General features: G+C 33.1%; 1 protein-coding gene across 6 annotated transcripts in view; it reads left to right on the top strand.

Moving 5' to 3' along the window:
* Positions 1–19,908, top strand: part of Dlgap1 (DLG associated protein 1) — a 912,507-nt gene that overhangs the window by 99,009 nt on the left and 793,590 nt on the right. For all 6 annotated transcript variants that reach the window (XM_058586411.1, XM_058586410.1, XM_058586409.1 and 3 more), the window contains exon 2: positions 12,391–12,549. The gene's annotated coding sequence lies outside the window, so the exon portion shown is untranslated. The remainder of the gene's footprint in view (positions 1–12,390; positions 12,550–19,908) is intronic.

Raw genomic sequence — 19,908 nt, 5'->3', positions numbered from 1 at the left:
AGTTCTAGAAAGAGCAAGGAGACTATAACAGAGCCAACAATAAGGGATAGAAGTAAGGGATGAGTTTAGAAAAGTAACAAAGGACCAAAAGTGCTGAGTCTATTTGGGCAGATAAATGTCACACTGTAACTTGTCATTTAAAAGGGTCACTTGGGTGTTGAGCATACATTAAAGGGAATGAGAGCAGAGTAGAAAGCAAGCTATTTTGGGAATTCAGGAAAGAGATAACAGGGGCAAAAACCGGATGATAAGAGTCAAAATGTTGGGGATTGCTTAGGTTTCAGGATATATTTGGAAAGTAGAGCCAATGGGATTATCCGATAGATTGGATACAACATGCAGTAAGAGAAAATTTCACCAATATTTTTTGCTTGTGCTATACTAGACATGTAAACGTGTCAGTTTTTGACATAGGGAAAACTAGAATTTGGAAATGTGAATGTCAGGCTGGGGTTATAGCTCAGTTGGTAGAGTGCTTGCCTTGCATGCATAAGGCCCTGGGTTCAAACCAGCACCACACACACACACACAAAAATAATAAATAAAAAAAAAGAGGAAAAGAAAAAGAAATGTGAATGCCATAGGTGACCTTGACAAGGTCAGCTTCCTTGGAACTGGTGGAGGGATCAGAACAGCAACTGAAGCAGATTTAAGAACACATTGTAGGAGAAACTTTAGTGGCACCAAGCATAATATTTAAGAAGACTGTTGTAAAGATGGCAGAAGGAGAGTAGAGAGCAATGGCAAGAAAATTATGAGATGATATCTCATTTTAATTTCTTTAACATTTTATTTTGAAATTCTGATTTCACAGGAAATTGTCACGTATATGTATCTATATGTATATATCCCATGCATTTTTTGCTTTTATGGTTTAAATGCTTCTTTTTAGTGTATTACAGTTTTACATAATAGTGGGGTCTTTGTGACGTAATTGTAACACATACATAAATTCATGTGACATTTTGCTTCATTTCATTCCCTACTAATTCCCCTTCCCCTCGCTTCTTTCCTCCTCCTGAACCCCCCTATTCTTCTGGTCTTCCTTCTATTTACTTATTTATTTTAATTGGTGTATTATAATTATACATAAAATGGGATTCATTGTGATATATTCATGCATGCACATAGCATAATTTGGTTAGTTTCATTCTACATTCCTCCCTTTTCTTTCTATCCTTTCTATCCTTGCTTCCTCTCAGTTTTTCTACTCTATTGATCTCCCTCCTATTTTCATGAGATTCCCCGCCCATTTTATTTCTCTCTAGGTTTTTTCATATGATAGAGAACATTCGACCCTTAATTTTGTTCATCTTACTTATTTCACTTTAGTGTGATAGTCTCCATTTCCACCCAATTACCAGCAAATGATATCATTTTATTGTTCTCTATGCCTGATGGATATATATATATATATATATATATATATATATATATACATATATATATATATATATATATATATCACATTTTCTTTATTCATTCATCTATTGAGGAGACCTCAGCTGGTTCCATAATTTTCCTGTTGTGAACTGTGCTGCCATCAACGTTTGAATGTGGTTATCATGAAAGTATGTTGATTTCAGCTCTTTTGCATAAATACCAAGGAGTAGAATAGCTGGTTCATATGATCCCCATCAAAATACCAGTGACATTCTTCATAGAACTGGAAAAAATCATCCTAAAATTCATATGGAAGAATAAAAGACCCAGAATATCCAAAGCAATTCAGATTGATAAGAACAAGGCTGCAGACATCACAATACCTGATCTCAGGCTATACTACAGAACTATAGTAACAAGACCTGCATGGTATTGGCATAAAAACAGACCAATGGAATATAATAGAGGACAGAGACAGACTTGTGCACTTTTAATCTAAGTTTTTTTCCCAAGTTAACAACTTATATAATTATACTACATTGCTTATTTCTATGTGTGCTCTATTTAATTTTTTGCTATCTATAGATTGTGTGACCACCTGTACAATCAAGATCCAGAACTTTCCATAATCAGGTGGTACCCTTGAGCTTTCCTTTTAAAGCTACACATACTCCATCTCTGACTCCTGTCAACTACTTATCTGTTGTCCATATTTATAATTTTATTGTTCTAAGAATATTATATAAAGAGGATCTTGTGATATGTAGCCCTTGAGGGCTGACTGCATGCAGTGTAATTCCTTGGACTGCATCTAAGTTATTACCAATTGTTCTCTTTTATTGCTGAGTAGTTAGTATTTGGTGGTATGGATTTACTCATTGAGGGCTATCTGGGCTGTTTCCAGTTTTTGGCTTCTTTGAGTAAAGCTACTATAAACGTTTGTGTATAGGTTTTTTTGTGAACATAAATTTTCATTTCTCTGGGACAAATGCCCAAGAGCACAATTCCTGAGTTATCTGTTAAGCGCATGTTTGGTTTTATAAGACCCTGCTAAAGTATTTCCCAAAGTGGTTGTACGGTTTTACATTCCTACCAGCAATGTGTGAGTGATCCAGGATCTGACCAGGATTTTATGTCTTCACTATTTTTTTTTTTTTAAATTTAGCCGTTCCTATGTGTGGATAGAAGAATTATTTTTTTTAGATGAGAATAATTATAGGAAAAGTCAGGAAGCTGTCTGTAATCCCAGTTTCTTTTGGGTAGCTTGAACATTATTAAAAATTCAGCACATAATTTTAAAATATTGAGCAGCTGTTCTGACATGTAAATGCACAGATGTGTGCAGTGCTTTATAGATATGAAGGTGCAGAGTTCATCTTGATCCATGGCGGTAAAGGGCAGCACTCTGGTGCTGTCACAGAGTCCCACACCAGTCAACTGTGCTAGCATGACAACAGCCGGTTCAGGATGCTGCTGTTTATATCTCAGCCAAAAAGTCTCATTCACTTGTATACATGTGACCACAAAACTTACTTCATCTTTAAAATGAAACTTATGGTAAATAGCAGTAAGCTAGCGATTATAAATTTGAACTCTCATGTTTATCTATTAATTTGTTTGCCAAAGGAACAGAAAATTTGTAACTTCAATGTGGCTTAAAGTTGATATGGGCTAATAATATTAAACATTGATGATCCCAACACTAAACTTCAGGACAAAAAAATATCTTTAGAAACAGAATGGGAAAAATATACATATTTAAACATTTATTATATAAAGTATACAGATCCATATATTGTGTGTGCAGAATAATTGCATGTATTGTATATTAGAATATAATTATATACATAGACAACATATGTATATATCTGTATCTGTATATCTATCTATATACATACTATACACACATATAATGATTTATATAGATTCAATTTCCACATTTTTTAGAACACAAAATACCCTTCATTCTTTATCTAATAATATGTTTTTCTCTGAGCCAAATTTGCTCATTGGAAAAAATAAATAAACAAAATCCAAAAGGCCACAGAGAGCCTTTTGCAAGGAGAATGAAATTATGTTGTGATAGAGAAAGCCAGGCCTTCAAACTGCCAATCAAATGTAGGTTGCAGCCTTTTGGGGACTGAAAGGCGCCTGCATTATGGTTGTTTTGCTTGATATGAGGCTCATCTCAAAGTTGCTAGTAATAAACTTGGCTGAACAGATGTAGCTAGTTCAGGTCATTGAAAACATGTCAGCTTGGGGTAGGTAATCTTCAAGGAGTAGTGACTCCCTGCTCAGTAGGAAGCCTTTATGGAGCCAACTTGTCTCCTGGGACCTAGAGAGAAAGGAAGAGCAAGATAAAACAAAGCAAAGCAAACATGCCATAAGCTGATGAGTGATGGGAAGGCAGGGGACAAACAGAAGCAGCTTTGGTATTGGTGATTTGTATTTCCCTGCTAGAGTCCTGATTTGTGTTAGATCATTGAAAGCAGAAGGGTTTTGTGAGAGTCAGAATTGTTGCCTGTGTTCTCTACTTTCTTGCATTTGATCACAGTACTCGATTAAAGCCTTTTAATAAGCAGTTCTGCCCTGAAGACTTAAGAGACTGAGAAACCTCTGTCATCCAAGCACATGTCTGTCATAACCGCAATCTTGATGAATGCTCAAAAAGTCCCAAGTGGTCCCTCCTCCCCAGAAATGTACATCCTATGTACAAAAGTAATGGAGATAACATTTGCAGAAAAATCCCTGGTAGAGAAACTCAAGTCATGGTTTGCATGAAATACTAGTTGTGAAGTGTGTTTTAAACTTCTCAAGCAACAGTGAATACAGAGTTCTGGGTGATGGTTGTTGAGGGTATAGGACTGTCAGCTTCCCTTAACTGAAATGGAGCTGTTTGTGGACAGGATGTTAGGTATGGATAAGTGGATAAGAGGTTGTTTGATACTAGGAGATGAAGGAAATATTTGGTATCAGGGACTATTTGATAAACAAACAAGCAAGGATCATGGGACATTTATCTTTGTTAAAGGAAAGTCACTGAATATCCTGTGTATGTCTGTAGCCTGTGTAGCTAGCAGGACAGTGACGTTCATTGAGCAGGTGCTAAGTAAATGTTATTAACTTGATCGATAGGACTTCAAGAAGGCAGAAGGTTGCCTTTTCAAGCCTTGGTTAGAAAAAGACAGCATCGAGAATTCTAACTTTGTACAAACATGAAGGCCAAGAACATAAGGCAAGGGGGAGATTTGGGAGAATGTGTCTCTGAAAACAGGACTTCTGGGCATATATAATAAAACAGACCTGTGGTATTGCAGATAGAATCTAGAAGCTCATACAATTGATTATTATCTTTTAGGTTTCATGACACAAAAAAAAGGTAAGAAAGACATCTGGCTGAGTGAAGATGGGGAGACATTTCCTCCTTTTGATGAAGTTGCTAATGGTCTTTGAGTAATTCAAATAATACTCTGATGTTATTTCCAAAGCTACAGGAACTTTCTCTTGAACTATGTTACCATGAATATTTTTCTGTAACCATCTTATTCTGTAGAACATTTCTGTACCTCATAGTTTTATTCCAGGTTTGTAAATTGTGACAGAACAGTCTGACAGGTAAGATTCTTATGGCAAAACTACATGTTGCTTATAACAAAGAGAAAAAAAAATGCATTTAAATATTTCAAATGTGCCTAAGCAATCTTCTTACTAAAGGAAGACTATTCATTTTAAATTTTAGCATAGTTGAAACAAAATGTATGAAAAGAATTTGTGCCTCAGATTATTTAGATTAATGATTCCATTTGTAGCACCACATTTATACAACAAATCTAATTTATTCATTATGAAACTCTAATACTTTGATGAATGATTAGCTATTCAGACTTATTTTTATTCAAGAGAAATCAGAATAAACTGAAGCAGAAAGCATGGTTGTAGATACTGATTTTATTTTCAAGTGCCATAGATTCAGAAATATTTTATTGTGCTACATATGTATCTTTTTTTTTAAATTAGAAACAGAAATCTATTCATCCAAGGAAACATTAGCTAGACTTTGTGTCACAATGATCTAAGATTTTAGTGTGTGTAATAAAATTAAATTGTTTATCTCAGAGCTATTAAGAACTTACAAATGCAACCCTGGAATATATAAGTGTGGCTATTTTTACAGATTCTTACAAACCAAAAAACTCCTCCCCCAAATATGTCAAGCTTAATTTTCTGCTCTGTGGAGCACAGCTAGTGAGGTAGCAGGGCCCAGTGACATTTTCCACAGTGTGAGTTGCCAGCCACTGTAAGCCCGTGGCAGTGTTTAATCTACAGCAAACCAGCTAACAATTGGTCGAAGAAAGGTTTATGTAATTCTTCCTTAATATCCCTGTCTAAGGTGATTACAACACAGGCAGAGAATAATAAAAGCAGAATTGGTGATTATCTGATAAGGTAGCGTTTCGTACCGATTATGAGCTGATATAACCTTTATACTCTCTGAAGGCTACTTTTGTGACCCTCTCCATTTTTTTACTAAGCTCCTAAAGAAATGGATAGTTGAGTATGCTCCCATTAGTATATGTTGGAACTGTGATTTCAGCAGTCACTATTTCTGCAAGAGCAGCCTATGTGCATTCCAAAGTCTCCAGGAGATCTTTAATTTGTAAAATAATAACATGCTGCTACCTGGATTCTAATAATGCTTCAGTAATTCAATCAAATCTCCAATTTGAAAAATTGGTAGTGGCAGCAGGAGAGTTAAATTCGGTAGAACTGGAAAACTTTATTTATTGTTCAACAGGGTAGAACAAAGTTCAAAAGAGGACCTCTGCAGTATCACAGACAAGAATGCCATGCTATGAAACTCTATGAAGTTCTAGGGGAAATATGATTATCCAACTAGTCCTACGGCAACACCTCCATTTGGTTCCTGGATCTATAAACGACTGTGCATCTGCACAGTATTACCTCACATACTTGGGAACGTTAGTGAACAGAATGATAAGTACATTCTCTACACAGCTGAAACATTTTCACTGCAAATGAGTTTTTTTCCCCACTATAAATTAGTTTTTTCACTATAAATCAGTGACAAAAATGGAACTGTACAATGGAATTTTTATAAATGAAATAATATGCTGTATTCTCTTGAGTTTTTTTTTTTACTCATTTTTATCTCTATATCGTTGATCCATATTGTATATAACAGTAGTTTATTCTTTGTGTCTGTAGAACAGTAAATTTTAGAAATATACCAGGACATAATAGTTTTTTTTTAATTCTTTTATTTGTATCCATTGATCAGCATCTCTCATCCTCATCTCAACCACCTCAACCCACAAAACCATTCTCCTTTCTTGCTTCTATGAGTTTGAGGTTTTTTTTTTTTTTTTGTTTTTGTTTTTTGTTTTTTTAGATTCCAAGTATAATAGAGATCAGACACTGTTTTTCTTTTTATATCTGGCTTATTTCCACATAGTATAATATCCTCCACGTTCATCCATGTTGCTGTAACTAGCAAGATTTCCTCTTTTTAAAAAGCTGAACAATATTCTTCATCATTCGCATTCATTATTCACATGTTCTTTATTCAACCATTGAAAGGCATGCAAGTTAATTTCATATCTTGGCTATTGTGAATAATGCTAAATGATCATGGGCATGCAGAGAGTTCTACAAGATAGTGATTTTATTTCTTTGGATATTTCTTAAGAAGTAGGATGCTAGATCATATGATAGTCCTATTTTAAACTTGTCAAGGACCAGTTTACATTCCCACCAATAGTGTACAAAGTTTCTCTTGCCAACACTTGTTATCTTTTGACTTTTTGACAATAGCCATCCTAACAGGTGTGATATGACTATCTCACTGTTTTGGGATGTGTGCGGACTAAAGTTTATTAACCAATTCTATTGTTAAATATTTGCCTCATTGTTTTATGAGCCCAAAAGTGGAATTGTTGGTCATAATCCCTGCATGTTTATATTTAGTGAAATAATCATATAAAGTGATTGAACCAACTTATACTTGTCACATAGGAATTCTCCTTCCTTTCTCTATATTTTCCAACTCTGGCTATAATTGGTTTTAGTGCTTTAGGCCACTTTTTTCTAGAAGCTATCTTGTTTTAACTTTCATGTTAATGTACAATCCACCTGACATTTATTTTTATATTTAGATATAGTAAAAGGAAATGGTCAATTTTTTTCCACACAAATTTTCAATGTGTCTAACACCATTTATTGAAAATACCCAATGTATTGTTTTCTGCATTCATTCCAGTGGCAACTTTGTCACAAACCTGACGGTCATGTATGTGTGCATGTGGATGTATTCATTGACTTTGTTCTGTTCCATGATGCTGGCATACAATTTTTTTAAAACATAATTATGTTGACAACAGAGATTCTCTCATTTTCATGTGGTATTGCTTAGTATTACTTTTCTGTTTTTCTTCATCAGTCTTATTAAGTTATAGAAGCAACTTTTGGAATAGTTGGCTTTCTCCATTGTGTATTTTCTTGGAACTCCTATTTCTACACGTATTTTTATTCCCACCTTTCATTTATTTTCTTTCAGTTGAGTTTGTTGTTCTTTTTCCAGGTATTTTTTACAATGTTTTGAAGTAATGATTTTGAAATGAGTTGAGACTTAAAAAACATCTTCAAAAATATTACAGAATTTCAACAAACTCATTACATAGCTTTACCAAGTATGGACAGCTTAAAAGACTGTGGTGTAATTATAAAATCATGAAATCAATATTGATCCAATCTATAAACTGCCTTCAAATTTTGCCAATTATGCTACAAATTTTGTTTTTCTGGCTTGGGATCAAATCAGGAATCGTATATGGCATTTATTTGTCATGTGTCTTTATTCTCCTCTGAGGCAGAGAACCTCCTTAGACTTTGCCTTTCACAGTTCAAAATTTCACAATTTTGAAGACTGCTGACCACTCGCTTTGGAGGATACCCCTTCATTTGGGTTTGTCTGATTTTTCTTTCTCATTATGAATTCAGGTTATTCATTTTTTGCCTGAATACCACAGAGTCTCTGGTGTGACCTTGCACCTGGATATAAATGATGTTGATATGTCTCATTCTCAGGAATGCAAAGTTTGCTTACCTGAGTGAGGTGCAGCATATCAGTCTCATCTACAATGCATTTTTTATTTTTCTCCCTGGTAGTTAATAAGTACCTTATGGGGAGACAGTTTGGGATTATGCCAATGTCCTATTTTCTCTTGTACTTTTACCTGCTAATTTTAACCTCCATCAATAATTCTTGCCTCTAAACAGTATTACCTTTTTTTTTTTATGTGGTACTGGGGGTTGAATCCAGGACCTTGCTGCACATATTAAGCAGGTGCTCTGTCCCTGAGATAGAGCTCCTGACCTTTTTAATAACTTATTTTTTGAGACAGGGTCTTGCAAGGTTGCCCGGTTTGGCCTTGCCACCTTCCTGCCTCAGCCTACTGAGTAGCTGGGACCATTGTGTGTTTGAGATTATGATGTTCTGTGTCTATCATTCATTCTCTATTAGTTTGAATTCTATTGTAAGGATGGGTTGTCTCATTCTTGTTTATTTGTAGTATAGATGTAAGGATATTGATTTTATTCCATGAGATAAATTTCATTATGATTATTTAGTTTGTTGCTTACATTATTATAGATTTGGCTCCTTTAGTTTGGTTCCTTTGCCCCCATGGTATCCATCAAATTTTCAGCACTTGCTTTCTCTTTGGCACCACAAGATCTTGCAGGCTCATCTTGCTGTGTGTGTGTGTGTGTGTTTTTCCCCCTTGCTCACCCCTGCTCCATTGTAGAAATCAGCTAATTGTCTAGGAATTTCGATTCTTTTTACTGAAGAAGGTCTTTGGAAGCCACAGTCTGTGTTCTAGGAGTATCCATTGCTCCTTTGCCATTGGTCTTTGCTTACCTGGCAGAGCTAGGAAATGTGTGTGTATACATGCACATATAAATATATATCTAAACCTACTGTCTGTCATTTTTGTATACATGCGCACACATACAAACACTAAGCTCTGAGTTCACACAGATTCATGCTATTCTATTTCAGCATCCTGGGCTTCTTTCTAGCCAACTCCCTTTTATTATTTAAAGCTTCACTTTTTAACATTGAGAACACTTGCTGTCATCATCATCTGTACATTTAATCATTTGCCCAATCCTGAAATATATCTGAAAAAAATCTCACCATTAAAATTTCTTACCCTTCTGATAAACAGATCTTCAGCTGTGTGTTTATAGTTTTTCCTTGTCTTTAGTCTTGGAATATGCCATCCCAATACTGTCTCTGAAAATTTACATAGGTCAGTGTGTTCTTCCCAAACCCTTTAGTGTGGTTATTTATTTATAATGCAATGTTCATAAAAGCTATCACTTTTTGAATATTAACTTTATGTTCTGTTGTCTTACTAAATTATTTTATCATTTGAGATAATAGTGTTAGTGATTTCTAGAATCATATCATCTCTAAGTAGACAGAATTTTATCTTACTTACCAATTCTAATATCTTTAATTGACTTATTTTACTTCATTGCATTTGCTAGTACTTTCAATATAATAATGAATAATAATGGAGATATTGAGCATTCCCCTCCTATTCCTAATCTGAATAGAAATGCTTCTAATGTTTTCTAATAAAGTAAGACAATGATTTTAAGATTGAGGAATATATATATATATATATATATATATATATCTATATATATATATATCTTGCTAAGAAAGTGTTCATTACTTTTAGTTTCTCAGGTTTTTTTTATTGGTACATTATAATGTACATATTGATGGGATTTGTTATATATTCATACATACATAGTATGTAATTTGTTTTTATGGCGAGTGAATATTGTGTATGGTGTTAATAGATTTCCTGGTATAAACCAACCTGGAATTTTTATAATAAATCCCACTAGATTGTGTATATTATTTTCTTATTTTGGTGCTTTGGATCTAACCCAAGGCTTGTGCATACTAAGCCAGTCTACCACTAAGCTACAACATTATTTTCTTAATGTGAGGTTATACTGTTTTCTTTTATTTCTTTGCATTTCATTGATAATAACAGAAATATTGGTTTGTAGATTTCTTTATTTTTAAACAAAATAATTTAGGTTAGTTATCAACATTTTGCCAGCTCAAGAAAAAGAAACACATCTTTTTTCTCATGTTTTAGAACAATTTTTAGAGGGTCAGGGCTATTAGTCTTTAAATGATTTATAAAGTTCAAATATTACACTATCAGTGTCTAATTATTTTCTTGTGTGGAAAATGATTTCTATAAACTTCCTATCAGCAATGTTATTTTTTTAAAAAATTGTATTCCCCTGAGAAATTGTCCTTTTTAATCTTAATTTTAAAACCCATATGTATAGATTTCTATAGAGTATTTCTTTATCATTTTATGTCATTTTGTAAATAGTTAATTCTTCTAATATTTTTATTTCATATATTTTTGGTTTATCTCATATTTTCTTGGTCAAGTATACTGAGGGTTTGTTTATTTGTTAATGTTTTTAAAAACAGGTATTGATTATTTTGAGTTACTGTTTTCTGACTTTTTAGTCATTAATTTCTACTTTTGTCTTTGTTATTTCCTCTTTTGTGCATTTATTTTTGCATTTATTTGGACATTCAATATTAGTTTATGTCTTTCTTTTTTCCTCATGTTAAAATACAATCCTTTTATATCACAGGATAATTTTTTTGGTGTGTGTGTATAAATTAAGCAATTGATTATTAAATTTACCTCAAATATGAAAGAGGCCAGAAGTAGCATGAACTTTGAAAATTACACGGACATGAATGAAGATCCAGCTCTACTATTTTTTTTGTTGTCTGACTTTGGAAAATTCTCAATTCCCTGATTTGTAAACCAGAAATGGTGGCATTTCACCTGAGAGTTAATTGAAATAATTTCTAAAATGTACCAACCCAATGTTTCATTCTGTGTAATCAATAAATGATCCTTTGTCTACCTTCATAATTTGTAACCAAGAACAGAAAAATGAGGGAACTGATAAAATAACTACTCTTTATTGAGGGTTGTGTGTGTGGTCCTTGATTTATGGTAACATTTCTTCATTTCAGTGCCTTTCTCAGAAGGCATAAGTAGGTTGCCCAAAGAAGCCAAGTAGATGACTTGCTTATGACATTAAGCCTCACCCTCTGACTCAAAGTCCCTACCATTTTTTTTTAATTGTTGGTTGTTCAAAACATTACATAGTTCTTGATATATCATATTTCACACTTTAATTCAAGTGGGTTATGAGCTCCCGTCCCTACCATTTTTTAAAAAAATTTAATACACAGTTGTACTTGCTTACTTGTGGTTTCACTTTCTGTGGTTTAAGCTACCTAAGTTCAGTCAACCATAGCCTAAAAATATTAAATGGAAACTTCTAGAAATGAATAATTCATGCATTTAAGTTGTGCACACTATTCTAAATAGCATGCTGAAATCTAACGCTGTCTTGCTCCATCCTGCAGGGTTTACGAATTATTTCCTTGTTCAGAGTATCCATGCTGTATATTCTACCCACATGTTAGTCACTGGATAGCCATTCTGGTTATCAGATAAACTGATATTATAGTGCCTGCATTCAAGTAACTCTTATTTTAATTAATAGCAACTCCAAAGTGCAAGTTTAGTGATGCTGGCCATTGTGTCACAGTGTATTTTAATACTTGTTATATTTTATTATTATTGTTAATCTCCTACTGTAGGCACATTTATTACTTAAATTATGTAAAGAAGATAGCACATTTAGGATTCAGTACTATCTGAGGTTTCAGGCATTCACTTGGGATTTTGAAACTACTTGTATTTATTTATTTTTTAATTAACATATAAACTCACTCACTTGTTAAGAGATAAGACTAAGACTGCTATTTATGTGGTTAAACAAGTAATATTGATAATATAACTATGAAGCTCTATTAACAGATCTGCATTCTTTTTTTTGTCCCCTTCTCTATTTTAGCATATTGTGAATAGTACTCTTGAGCCCCTTCGAGTGATTATCACTTAGACTTTTCCTGGGACACTTCTTTGAAAGGACCATCATACATCCAATTTGCTCAGATAATCCAAGATTAATGGAATTCTTGCAAAGTGAACTACACTTGTCTCACTAAGACTGGTAAGAGTTTAAAAAATACGTTTACCATTTGTGCATGATATTCAATGTCATGAATTGTTCTGAAGTATTTCTTATAATTTGGAAAGTTATATTAACTAAATAAGCATACTGGGGAAGAGGGAAATAGACTATCAGAGAAAGGCAGTAGTACATTGAGTTGTTTATTAGCCAAGCATAATGGTGATGTATTTGAAGATATTTTTATTACTTTTGAAAAGTACAGAGATTTAAAATTAAGTGCCAGTAGAATTTCATGGCAAGAATTCTTCTTGTAGAAGACTGTAATATAGCTTATAAAACCAATAATTACTAAAAATCTGTGTTATTTTACCACTATAAAATCAATAACTGTAAAATGGAGACACTATCTCCTTGAAATTGGTTATGATGAAAATGTACCTATTGTGATTATCTATATGCAAATTTTTCCTAAGCTGAATACACATGTATTGCTTTACATGTGTATAATGTTAGTGCATTTAAGTTTACTTTTGCATATCATTGCCTCAGCCTCAAAATTTCCTCTTCCAGTATACTAAATTGCCATACATTTTAGTAAGAGCTTATTATCAAAACAAAATTTCCATCCAGAGAAGACAATAAAGTTGAATCGGATGACATAATAGGAGTAGTTACTGCAGGGGCTTTTAGGGGGGGAGAAGATGAGCGAACATGATTTTGCATCTCTCAGAAGCATATACCAGGGGTTTCCTGAGAATAGAAGCTAAGAGATAAACACAGCTGCTTGGGCCATGATAAGAAACTAGCTTGGGTGGACAGTTGTTGAGAAATAAAGATCATCCAAAGGTTTCCCTTCTCAAACATACAAGTTATTTTGCATCTCAAAGATCTAAAACTCAAGACCTGAGCCAGTAGGAGACACAAATCAGAAAGAACAAGTATGTAGATTGGAGTACTATGTCTTCTGAGATGCGTATTCATCCAGTCTCTAGCAACTTTTAGAATATTTTCTTGGTAATGTAGGGGAAGAGCTATCCCCCAAATTTTCTGGTGAATAGGGTCTGGAACTGGTATCCGGGGAGGCTGAAAATGTACAAATGCCCCTAGTCATAGCATAGTGGCTGAGAATATGGGCTCTGGTGACAAACTGTTTTTTCCAGTTTAAATCCTGACTCTGCCACAATTTGTCCTGATTCCTGGGGGTAGTTGGGAAAATTCAAAGACTGAATTTTTAAAGGGTGACGGATACTCTATTGACACATAATAAATGTTCAATAAATGGTATTATCATGCTGGACATTTGTACAAATATTTATAAGGGCCTTCTTAGGCTCATTAGTGACCTTGATTTTGATGATTTTTCTCTATGAGATTTCAAATTTCTCATCTGTAAATTCTCCAACTATTCTCAACAATTTGTCATCATCTCACATAGCCAACCACAGGTGGGAAAATATTACTATATTTTTCAAGAGTAGATTTTGTGTTTGTAAATCCCAGTGCATGACACAGAAGTATTCAATCCATGTTAACTATGATTAATACTACTACTATCATTATTATTGTATTTATTCTTCTTAAATACGTTCTTTATCTGTGACATGATTGTTAATGTTGTTTAAACTTTGTTTAAAACATCCTAGAGGCTTTTCTTTAAAAAGTCATTCCCATGTAATCTATTTATGTTCACTTCGGTAATATGATTTTTAGAAGATTGTGGCCTAGTGAATTTTCCTTTTGTATTCTTTCAAAAAATCAGTTTTCTCTAGTAATAGCAAAATGCTTAGTGTTCTTCTTGGCAGATTTACTAAGAGATCTACTTAGATCACAATTTAAATAAAACATTTAAAATGGAATTTTAAATAAAATATTAATATATTAAAAAATCTCAGAACACTTTTTGAAAACATGGTACATTGTTATCATTTTGTACCCCAATACAGCATATTTACCGTAAACAAAAATTACACCTTGTGATACCACCAAATTACTTCAAGCATAGCTGCTTCTAAATCTATCTCGACTTCATCCTTTCCAAGTGAAATTATACAAATTTCATTTTAAGTTGTTTTAAACTCTGATGATTCTTAATAGCAGAGTTTTCAGTTTCACCCTTATTAAGAACTTTAACCTGGTGAACCAACTATTGAATTTATAAAGTCATAAAATAAATACTAGGAAATCAAGATCTACCACTGTTCACTACCCACTCCATCTGACTTTTCTAACTCTGTACTTGGCCTTATCGCCATGGTTTTCAACTCTTAGGACTGAATGACTTCATAATCTAAACTCTGATTATAAACTCTGCCAACTATGATTCTGTTTATAGTCAATGTAGTATAGTACTGGATTCAAAATAATAAATTAATTTTAGGAAACCAAAAATTTGGCTCTATCCCTCCTACTAGGGTCTGATATTGCTTATGCAGAGTTGTGTACCAGGGTTAATGAAAATGATCTCAATGAATTGTTGCAGACAAAATCAAATTTTATATTTCTCCCCATTCTTCATTTTTGTTGGTTTACTTCCAGTGCTTTAAAATAAATTAATTATATGTGTAAGCAGGAATAAAAATAGGTCAGATTGGTCAAGATATGTCTAGAAATCTTATACATAACTATATATATTTCATTTGCCTACAAATAAATTTTCAATAGAGCTAATTACCCTTGTTATGTAATTTCAGCTAAGCTAGATTTTTGACAGGAATTTCATAATTAAATTGTTTAATGGAAGCATTTTCAAATAAGTAGATCATAAACTCTTTCAGTGTGGGCAATGAGTAACTTTAGACTATCTGCAGAAAATTAAAAACTGCTTTTATTTGAAGAAAATTATTTAGTTTTAAGAGTATAAGTTTTCCTTGGAGAAAAAATTCTACTCGTCTGATATTTTGAAGGAATCTAAATATTTGGTATTCATATTAGTGGTTAATGAAAATTTAAGGTCTACTTAAATATTATGCTCTTTAATTGGGTCAAATCTGGTCATTTTGTGGTGTTGATTGTTATAAGATTCACTGATAGTCTTATTCATTTAAGATATGTTAGGAAGACTTTAAAGACTAACAGGTTAGTTAAGATCATTTTCCTTTTTCAAAGTGTATGAGGCATTATTAGTCCCTTAGTCTAATAGTTCCTTAGTCTTCTTTATCCTTTATTAAGAAAACTGATATTTTTCCTTTAGGCATATTTTCCTTATTTATGTGTTTTCATTCTGGAAATATATGGATAATTGTGGTCATTTATAATTCTTGGTGTGAATTGACATGAAAATATAAAATTTCATAGATGTATGAAATTAGCTAGATTATAGTTGCAAAGCATTGTTAGAGGTTCTTAATATCAAAACTTGAATTATTTAAAACATTCTAGAGGCTTTTCTTTAAAAAGTCATTCACACGTAATCTCCTACTTATATTCATTTCTATAATATTATTGTTAGAAGATTATGGCCTAGTGAATTTTCCTTTTATATTATTTGAAAAAAAGAAATCAATTTTCTCTAGTAATAGCAAAATGTTTAGTGCTCTTCTTGGCAGATTTACTAAGAGATCCACTTAGATGCTTTAGAAATCTGGCAGTAAAAATTCATCATGATAAAAAATAGGGATTGTTGTCAAGCAAATAATAACGTGGTGCACACATCTCTTCCACTTTTTTCATATTCACCCTAAAAATGAAACTTTTACGTAAAAGAAAGATTATTGGACTGAAGGTTGGTGTGCTATGTTTCTAACCGTGATTTTAGGCAACTCACTTTCTAGGCCTCTTGAACTTTGGTGTTTTTCTTTTCCCTTAAAAAAATATTAATACCTCATTTAGTTGTGGAAATTAAATGAGATGACATTTGTGGAAATGTTTTGAACTTAAAAGTTCTGCAAGAATGGTGCATATAATTATTGCTCTTACCAGTGGTGTATCATGGAAACATTTATTATAAGAATGTTAAAAGCCTGAATGTATAAGTATTTTAAAACCTTTTTAATTAAAGAATTTCAAAGTTAAGCATTTTCAGTAGATTTAACATCACATTTATTGTCATTTCGTTGGTCAAGGCCTCATGTTTCCTGTTCTTTAGTGTGCAAGGATTTGTGCAACACTCATTGGCAGAACTTGAGCCATCCCAGTAAATGATAGGTATTGACATCAGTATTGTAATTTTATTAGCCATGAAATCCATGAAGAGTTATTGAATCTTGACGATTTAGAATTTCCTGGCATTAATGTCAGAAAATTTTGATCAAGGAATAATAATGATACTGTAATTTTAGTAGTTCTGCTGAAGTCAATTATAATTACATATATTTTGAAATACAATTGGGAGCTGTAGTGAGTTCATTATGATGTAGGATCAGGAAATATAGAGAATTGATAAGACGCATCAGTTTGCCTGGATGAACTCGACTTTTTAACACCAGCAGAAAGTTCACAGGTGTAGCTGAAGACGTGGTCCTGACTTGATAACGTAGACTAGTTCGTATTTTATGGGGTTGGAATCAAAACCCAGTTTTGTATAAGCCCAAAGTCAGAACTCTTTTGCACTTGACCTACTTTTTTAAAAATATTTTTTTAGTTGTCAATGGACCTTTATTTTATTTATTTATATGTGGTGCTGAGAATCAAACCCAGGGCCTCACACATGCTAGGCAAGTGCTCTACCACTGAGCCACAACCCCAGCCCTTGACATATCTTTTTCATGTATAATAATCATCAATCTGCAGTGTGTTTAATAACTGTTCTGTCTTCCTCAATTTGATACCTAGTCTCAGTGATAAATTATAAAGCATTTGTAATAAGTGATTTCGAAGGGAAATCTTAATACATGACCAAGTAAGACATTTTTGAAGCTCTATTACCAATTTTAGGCTATTTACATCTATTAAATGACCCTTTTAATGTCTTAATCAGTGTCTTGGTAGCCTATGAAATGATTCATGGATGACTACGTAGGGGAAATAGCCTGTTTCCATAATTGAATACAGAATTATCCTTCTCAGTTAAGAAATACTGAACTCCCTGCTCCAAGTTTATTTAACACCTTTATTAAGTTCAATTTCTCTCCTACTTACCATCTTGTCATGTTGAAGAATGTACGATCATAGTTTCTAATTTCCTTGGGAACTCCTAGAGGGAACCATCTCCCATCTACTAGAATGATATCCTTGCTCCCAACCTCGGTTCTTGAGACTAATAGGCACTTAATATTTAGGATATGGATGACTGAAGGACAAAACAATTCGGTACATGCCCAGAGTCATTTAACAAGCCACTGCTATAATTGATAGTAAAATACTTTTTATTTTCCATCTGTTGATACATCCTATGATTGATTTATTCATTCAGGAAGGATTCATTGAACACATGCTGTGTGCTCAGCAGTTTTCTAGATGCTACAACTGTATGAGTAAGCAAAACTGACAAAACATTATTACCTTTATGGACCTTACCTTTTACTTGATAAAAGTGCTCCTGGCCACATTTCAAAATCCTTTACAAATAAAAAAAAAGTTTTTTTCCAGAATTTATTTATCATAATTTTAAAATGAATTTCCTTAACAATGGAAAATAAATGGAAAGTTTCACAAAATATTCAAAAGTCTGTGAGACTTGAGACTGAGTGATTTTGTAGTAGATGCTACACCCTCAATGAAAAGATTAGTTTTTATTTAACATCCATTATTATTTTAAGTAATTCAGCAGAGATTAAAAACCTTATAGTTTTCAACTGTTTTAAAATATGATGGTGTTTCAGATATATATATTGTTTTTTTTTTTTTTCATTGAGACAGTAGCAAAGGGAAATGTTGAGACAGAAGGGGGAAAAGAACCACTGATTCAGTGTACTGTGAAAAAAATCATTGTAAAATACAGCTTCAAAATAGATTTTCATTTTAGCTGTAAAGGTTTAAAATAAGTAAATTAAGATGTTCTCAGTATAAGAAAGAGTAACAGTTTGACTCAAGTATTCTAGTACTTCAAGTAATGTTCCCAATGATGTTGATGGGGGGACTCTCATTGTTTGTATGCATTTATTTTTTCTTATTTGGACCAACTGATAATTTTTCTTATTAATCAGGATGGACATTAGTTCCTGATATACAACTTACTAGGATGTACAATACTTGTGGAGTACAGGAGCAGAAGTATTTCTTTATAAAATATCATACATGTGTAACTTGTTCTTAAAATCCTTTTTAAGAATATGAACTATAACTATTTCAAAATACAAATATAGGCAACTCAGCCTCTCAGTTTACCAAATATCAAACTCCAACATTTGCTCTTTTAGATACTAATGTGAATTAGATTGGATCTTACCCTCAAGAAGTTTACACTCTACTGGGAGAAAGAAATAGTCAAATAGGCATCTGCAACAGTAATTTAGCCAGGTTTTATTCATTTAAGCTCTTGTGTTCAAGACATATTCATATGGTGTTTATATTAAACTATAATAACATAGAGTACATATTAGGCTTTGAATTATCCATTGACCCAGCCCCTTACATGAAGGAAAACGAGATGTTACAGGATTGTTTTGTTATGAGAAGCAGAATCCCTTTCAAGCTAGCTTTGGTGAAGGGGATCTGCTGGAATGACATAAGAGGAATGTTTTATGTAAGTATATCCCAGGGGATCCGCCTGGTCGACAGGTTGCCATGTTCTCTTTGACAGTCTGTATGGGCCTCATGACCTCTCCTCTTTCCTTCTTTCTGTGAATCTACTTCCAACTCCATCCTTCGACCTCCTGATGTGTTTCTTACACACTTGTTTCTTCTACGACATAATGAACCCCAAAGTATAATTTGAGATTTTCTAGATTAGCTGACTGCATTCCTCTTGGCAGAACATAGTAGATTTCTCGAAATATCTCATTGGTTCAGTTATTCACTCACAGCCCAATAAGCAGCCCTTAGAATGGAGTTATTTGGTGTGTACAGAAGCCCCTTCTGTGCCAAGGGGCAGCACAACTCTTGAGAAAGGGGTGTAATCAATAAGGTACTGTCAGCTCCTGTATTACTATGACACGTGTGTTAGGATGTGTTAGTGGTGATTATGGGCAAGTTGGCATTTAAGGTTTGCTTCAGTGCTTTTTATGTGATAAATTGTAAGCTTATTTTTTTGGTATATTAATTTGTGCCCTAAACGATAATAGAAACCAATGAGTAGTTATACTTCTAAGCCATAAAAATGCCACGAGTGATTCATGGTTTATATTTAATATGCACACTCTAAGTACCTGAATGTAATAAATTGATGATAGAATTTTTAATTCAAAAGTCCAATGGAATTCACACTTTTGCAATCACCATAAAATTTCTATTGCTAATTGCCTGCTTTAAACTACACTGTGCACCTCAAATTTTAGAATGTTTAATACTTAAGGACTTAAA

Source organism: Marmota monax, unplaced genomic scaffold (genome assembly GCF_021218885.2).
Source record: "Marmota monax isolate L192 unplaced genomic scaffold, Marmota_monax_Labrador192_F-V1.1 WCK01_AAM20220418_F8-fsc00103, whole genome shotgun sequence".
NCBI classification, from domain to species: Eukaryota; Metazoa; Chordata; class Mammalia; order Rodentia; family Sciuridae; genus Marmota; species Marmota monax.
The sequence above is the reverse complement of the archived record's forward strand: the minus strand, read 5'-3'. Positions and strand labels throughout refer to the sequence as shown.